Genomic DNA, 6,914 nt, shown 5'->3' with positions numbered 1-6,914 from the left:
CTAAGCTTCGTGCTTACAGTGTTTTGTGTTATGTGTTTCAGGTTTCTCTCAGGATCACGAGACGGCACCGGCTCGATTGTACACACCAGAGAAAGAGTCATGTTTTGAGGATCCTGGTTTATTATGCAAGTGAAAATGGAGTTACGTTTTGTAATTCGATTATGAATGAGATTTTAAGCAAAGTATTTTAAGAATTAAACGACTGTTTTTAAATGAAAAATTGTTTTGAGATTTTCGGCGTTACATTCGGTGTCTCGAAGAAACAATCCAAGGCATCTGGATCAGTGAACCCGACTGGTTCAGACTCTCCCACAATTTCTTCAAGCAATTTCAGAGCCATATTTGAAGAACAACCTTCTTACAATGCTCCCACAAAACTCATGATCAAATTCCTGAAAAATCACCCTCTGTTTGATCCATTCGATGCTTTCATAGATGTTGTCCCAATTTCAACCCTCTTCAAATGTGGCTTCTCAGCCTATCGCCCACTCAATAACTCCCAAGAAGTTCATCTAAACCTAATCAATGATTCTTTGGTCATTCTGTCTAAAGAAAAATTCCTCACCGCCATTAACCTCCTTGTTCATCCCTCCATCAAGATTTTCACCCCATCAATGGCAGACATTACTTTGGCACTCTACCAGATGGGTTATCAGAAAAAGATCAAAGGAATTGGCGAATTCAAGAAGAACCAATTGCCAGCGGTCTAGCAATTTGTGTGCCACTTTATCATCCGCAGTCTATCCAGCAGAACCGGAGGCACGGATAACATGGGTCTCAAACTGTTGGAACTGGTATGGAGCATATTCACAGGACACGATGTGAACTACGGACAGATCCTTTGGGATGATTTTCTACAATACATTCCCAAAGAGATCCCAAGGGAGAACCCAACCGAACTTACCTTTGATAGGTTCTGGTCCCTCTGCATTTCAGACCTACATGCGGATGCAGGGATAGACATGGGCAATGACATAAACTTCTTCGTCACCAAGGATCTCAAAAGGTACAATCCTTCATCTGATCAATCAATCTTTGGCCCAATCCGTAGACTTCCTGTCCATATTCTTTCTACCCTCGGTCTTGAGACTGTTGATGTCTCATACCACATTGAGGCTACAGAAGGTATTGACCCATACCTTCCTACACCGCTTCTTCCATCCGCAGTCGTTAACCTTGAAGGCACGGTGAGCACAAATGTGCAAGGATCCGTGAACCCGAGGGACACCTCGGTGCGATTTCAAGGAATTGACGGTGATAACTCTAGTGATTCACGGAGCAAGTATCAACCCTCCAACGAGGCTGAAGCAAAGAAATATGTCGCTTTTCGTAGAGCATTCCAAGCATGCAAGGATCAACAAATCAAACAACAGCAGCTAAAGGAACAAGAAATACAAGCAGCGGCTAAGTATTGGACAGATGCAATTAATAATGTCAATACCGTAGCCACCATTCTTAAAGTTCAAGACTGGATGACTGAAATGGTCGAAACCTTCCAATAGACTCAGGAAGCAACTGTTGACCAACATGCTTCCAAAGTTCCTCCCACTCCCACTGATGAAGGATCACAAGATGAAGGACCTAAAATTGGAGTGAGCTCTGCTCCCATCTTCGGTTTTGATGATGCTGAATTACAAGAGGTAAACAAACCCTCTCCTTTTGATGATGACCTCATGATGTTCGATGAAGAAGAAGAATCCAGTGGCTCTCATCATTCGACTTCAAAACCCAAAGAGAAGAAGAAGAAGAAGAAGAAGAAGAATGTTGTTACCAGAAAAGAATTTCTAAGTCTTCAAGACAAGGTTGATCAAATCCTTGTTGCGGTCAAGCCAACTCAACCGCAACCAGAAGATATCCCTGGACCGCAGTCACTGATAGAAATGATTGAACGCCTGGAAACACGTGAGAGAATGGCTGCGGAGCGTATCTCTCCAAAGGTTGAAATGGGGATCCGGTCCCTTGACAATAATTGTCAAGCTGACCACAAAGAATTCATAACTGTTGCGGAACGCCTCATCTCTGAGGTAACCGCAATCAAGAAAGATCTTCAAGCAGCCGTTGCGGATCAAGCCTCTCATACTGACAAGCTGATTGTTGAGAGTCACACTGTGTATGAGTCTGCAATCTCAGTTCTTCATGCTACAATCAACCGTCTGCAGCGATCCTTGTCTGCAAATTTCCATGGTCCTGAAATCCTTCACCTCACCAAGGAGATCCACAGGCTACTCTTCAATCCCACCATCCCCAACAATCAACAACTAGCCAAAGCTCTCAAAGCTCAATTCCAAGAAGTTTTTTCCAGAGTTGATGGCCTTCGTCAATGGCTTGAGGAGGCTCCGGGTCTGAACTCCTCAAGAGGGGGAAGTGAAGAAGAAGTCCATCACTCCAACCATTCCATCACACAACATCAAACTCCCCCTATCACTACAGAAAAAATTCCTACACCACAACCTTCACCGCAACCATCTCATCACACTCCACCTCATAACTCTCCAGTGCAACAGGAAAACACTCCTGAGAAACTAGAGACTCCCCCTCACTTCAAAAACCTTATGGAGTACATGTCTTCTCCGAGTTCAAATGACTCCCCTTCCACCACTCAAAGGAAAAAAGATTGGAAGTCAGCCAAACTAGCTGAAGAAGTATGGAGACTATGTGGTTTTGATACCATCATGGATGAGTCCTTGATAAATTCTTGGATCAATCCTCACTGCAGACTGCTTGATGATGACTACACTCCCCACCTCTCCTATGTGGAACCCCCTTTAGATGGCTATTGGGATGTCCCAATCTCTCCTAATGCCAGATACTTCACTGTATTTGAGCAGTTCGACCGCAGCCTTCCAGACGCCAAAAGACTGCCAATGGAATTTGAGAGACTTAATCAATTTTATGCTAAGCATGCCTCTCCCGTTGAGAACATATGGTCTAACGATAGACCATCCGCAGTCAAGAACTACAAATCTGGAAGTTCATGAAGACTGACTTCATCCAGTACACTCTAACCAGAAGGGAACACGATTATGTCCACACCCAGGCTGATTTTCCCTCTATGAAGCTGGAAGAAGTCTTTCTCATTGCAAAGGTGTTTCAACACAAGTCTGAGAAGCACCCGAAGATGAAGATTGCACTTGAAAGGGCTAATACTTTCTTAAAGGAAACAGTCTATGACTTTGCCAAGATCGACGTAGACATTTACCCCACCATTGTCAAGAAAGTAGATCTGCCACCACTTGACCCCGCACCAATGCCTACAGAAGGCTATGAAGAAAGATCCTTAGGTGCAACCAACTATCCTGAACTTGGATTCATTTTCAAAGGGAAGACTGATAATGTCAAATACTTCATTCCTATGACTGCCATGCATTGTCTCACCAGGAAGCAACTTGATATCTGCCGAAACGCAGTTGAAAAATCAAAGAACACTACTACAGAAGTCAAGTTCGAGATCTTAAGAAGAATCAACTGGTTGGAGAACATCAGGAAGTTTTGGTGGATCCTAATCAAGTTTCTTAAACTTCGTAGTTGATCAAAAGTTAAAGAGGTCACTTAGGGGGAAATTGTTGAATCATAAAAAGTGACCCTCTTGAACTTCAGCTACCGCAACCAACATGCCACCGCAGTCAAGTCTCTTCATCAGCAGTCACCAACTGCAGTCTCTATTTACCGCAGTCTTTACTAGATTACTTTACTTTGTTTTTTTTGTAATACACTCTATTGTCCAGTATGCCTTGCATGGCTACTCTTAGAGACATAATCTAGTGATCTTAGTGAGTCTCTATAAATAGAGCTCATTCTCTTGTAAACTAAAATGGATCGCATCTAATTCTAATACACATCTTTGAAGTTATCTTTTCTATCTCACTTACTCACTCTTTTTACTCTCATAATCTATCACAACCTCTCTTCAGAGCAAGTCTTTTGTGACTTAACCACTAAGTTTGATCTCATTTATTAACTTGGCTTGAATGCATTCCTCGTTATGAATCATCTTAAGTGTATACTTGATATAACAATTGTTGTCATTTACATTTCTTTACTTTTCCGCAACTAACTCTCTAACATCTAACTCTAAATATTATTGTTGAGCTTTTAGATCCTTCAAGATTAACTATTCCGCAATATACTTGTTCTAACATTTGTTCAAGTGTGTCTCAAAGTTTTTCTCTCAACAACACCTTATGTCCCAAGGCTCTCTCCTCATCAGCCTCCATTGCCACTTTTGAGCACTATCTCAAAACACTAACCCATTTCTCAAGAGGTTGACCCTTGTATGTATTTTGGTGTGTGTGTGTGTGGTGTATATTAAAGAAGAAGAAGAAGAAGAATAAGAAGAAGAAACCTTGTAGAAGAGCATTGAACAAGTTGGAGCTTATAGATCTAGGTTTTATTCATTATTTTCAGCTTATTGAAGGTATAAAGTCTTGACCTTGCTTATCTTATGTCTAAATCTAGAATTGGTTGAGATTTTAGCATATATTGGTGCCATGAATGAGTTCTTGTGAGTAAATATTACTCCATAAGTTATGAGATGTTTCTGAGGTCCTTAGTCCATAAAGTTTGCATCTTGATGGTTGTAGATCAAGCATGCATGAGGTAGTGATCATTTGATGGAAGTAGAATACTAAATCTAGGGTTTGAGTCTCTTTGAGCCATGAAAAGGTATCAAGATGGTAACTTCATTGTTTAAGATGTCCCTAAAGAGCTATATCTGAAAGATGGACGTTGGACTTGAAGCATTAAGTGCTTAATGAAGTCTTGGTTGGATGGGGCATACGTTAGGCGTACCTAAGTGTACCCGGAGCGTATGTGGCTGAAGCCCCGATCTTCCTCGCTACGAAGCAGTACGTCGGGCGTACGTAGGTGGTATGCTAAGCATACTCACCAGGGACCATTTTGGAGGTTCTGGGCCTTAGGTATCAGGTCATTATTGGTCCTTAGGTATTGGACCATTATTGGGCCTTAGGAACTTTGGACTTGGGCCATGGATTGAGGGGACCCATTAGAGGAAGGGGTAAAATGGTCTTTTACCCCTTGGCATGTAAGAGGGTAATTTGAACCACTCATGGGTTATTACCCTGAATATTGATTAAGGTTAATTGGAATGTTCAATGTGAGGAGCCATAGTAGCAGCAGCCTGGGAGTGTGATTTGTCTATCTTTAGACTAAGGTGAGTTCCTTCACTATACTCGTGGGTCGAAGGCACCAATTTTGGCCCACTGGATTATGTTTGTAGGATGATAGTTGTCTTTGTGATAATTAATGTTATGTATGTATGTGCTTGTTGTCTTTGTGACTCTTGCTGATATGATTTTATGCTAGCTGTAGGGGTAAAATCATCTTACATCATCCACTTACTATATATTAATGACATGTTGGTGGTTAGATCCAACATACAATACATCAACAAGGTGAAGACTCGATTGTCCATCAAATTCGAGATGAAGGACTTTAAAGTTGCGAAGCAGATTATTGGTATGAACATAGTAAGATATAAAGCTATTGGTAATCTAAAACTTTCCCAATAGAAGTACATTTGGAAAGTATTTGAGAAGTTATATATGGAAAATATTAACGACATAAACACACCTCTTGAAATTTATTTGAAACTCTCTAAGAAGCAATCCATGAAAACAGAAAAGGCCACATGGAAAATTATTATAGTTCCATGTGTCTCAATTGTTGGTAGCTAGATGTATACGATGGTATGCACTCGACCATGTATTTCTCATTTAGTGGGATTTGTCAATAGATTTATGTCAAATACAGGGAATGAGCATTAGGAATAAGTCAAGTGGTTGTTACACTACTTAAAAGGAACTTCAAAATTAGCTTTATGTTTCAAGAGGAAGAAGGTAGTCTTAAAAGGCTTCGTTAATATTGACTTGGAGGGATATATAGATGCGAGGAAAAAAACATGTTATGTGTTCACAATTAGGGGAACAACCATCATTCGGATGTCTAGATTATAGAAGAGTTTTTCTCTTTCTACCACTGAAGCGAAGTATATGGCTATAGCAGAAGCTAGAAAGGAACTTATCCGGTTGAAGAATTCTCTATCAAAGTTGGGCATGAAATAAGAAGATTGTGTCATGTATTATGATAACCAAAGTCAGGTTCATCTGGTGAAAAATCAGGTGTTTCATGGAATAACAAAACACATCAATATTAGATACCACTTTATTAGAGAATTGATAAATGATGGTGCTTTTAATTTGGAAAAGATCAATGGTATAAATAATTCAGCAAACATGTTTACCAAGCTAGTGATGACAAAACATTGAAGCTATGTATGGCTTCAATTGGCCTTCTAAAGACTTGGAATGAAGGAAAAGACTTGAAAAGGATGGGGTTGACATAATTTGGATCGGTCCCTTATGAGGGCTAGGGATAGTCTCATAGGAAGAAAAACATCTTGAAACAATTCATATAGCAAAATCCAAGGCGTCTGTCGGAGTTTTTAATGAAAACCTTCAGCCACAAAGCGAAGATCTTAAGTGCTCAAAGCTGCATGAGAAAAGTTTTAGGAGCGCGGCTTTAAGAGCAAAGTTATCTACTACATATGAGATCATAAGTGTAGATAGGAAGTATAGCTTCAAGCGAAGTTAGAAGCAAAGACTCAAGACTTGGTAGTAAAGCCAAACACCGAAGAGTGAAGCTTATTACTGGAGCATCTCTTTTGGTGTACATCATGCTTCAGAATTTAGTGACCAGAAGTGGTCTCGTACTCTAAACTTATGTGCGGCCTAGTAACTTGGGAACCATGTTTCCATCATGGACCATCTTATGTCAATAATGTCATAAGCTATGGGATCTTTTCTAGAAGGAAGTAGGTCGAAATTTTATTATAAATTGATCTCTGAGTATGATTATGACCATATTGATAGCTTGAAATTGAGTGCTTAGATCATGCA

This window comes from Lactuca serriola, chromosome 9, assembly GCF_051521515.1.
Source record: "Lactuca serriola cultivar US96UC23 chromosome 9, Lser_US96UC23_V15, whole genome shotgun sequence".
In the NCBI taxonomy this organism is placed as follows: domain Eukaryota; kingdom Viridiplantae; phylum Streptophyta; class Magnoliopsida; order Asterales; family Asteraceae; genus Lactuca; species Lactuca serriola.
This window is presented reverse-complemented; position numbering follows the sequence as displayed.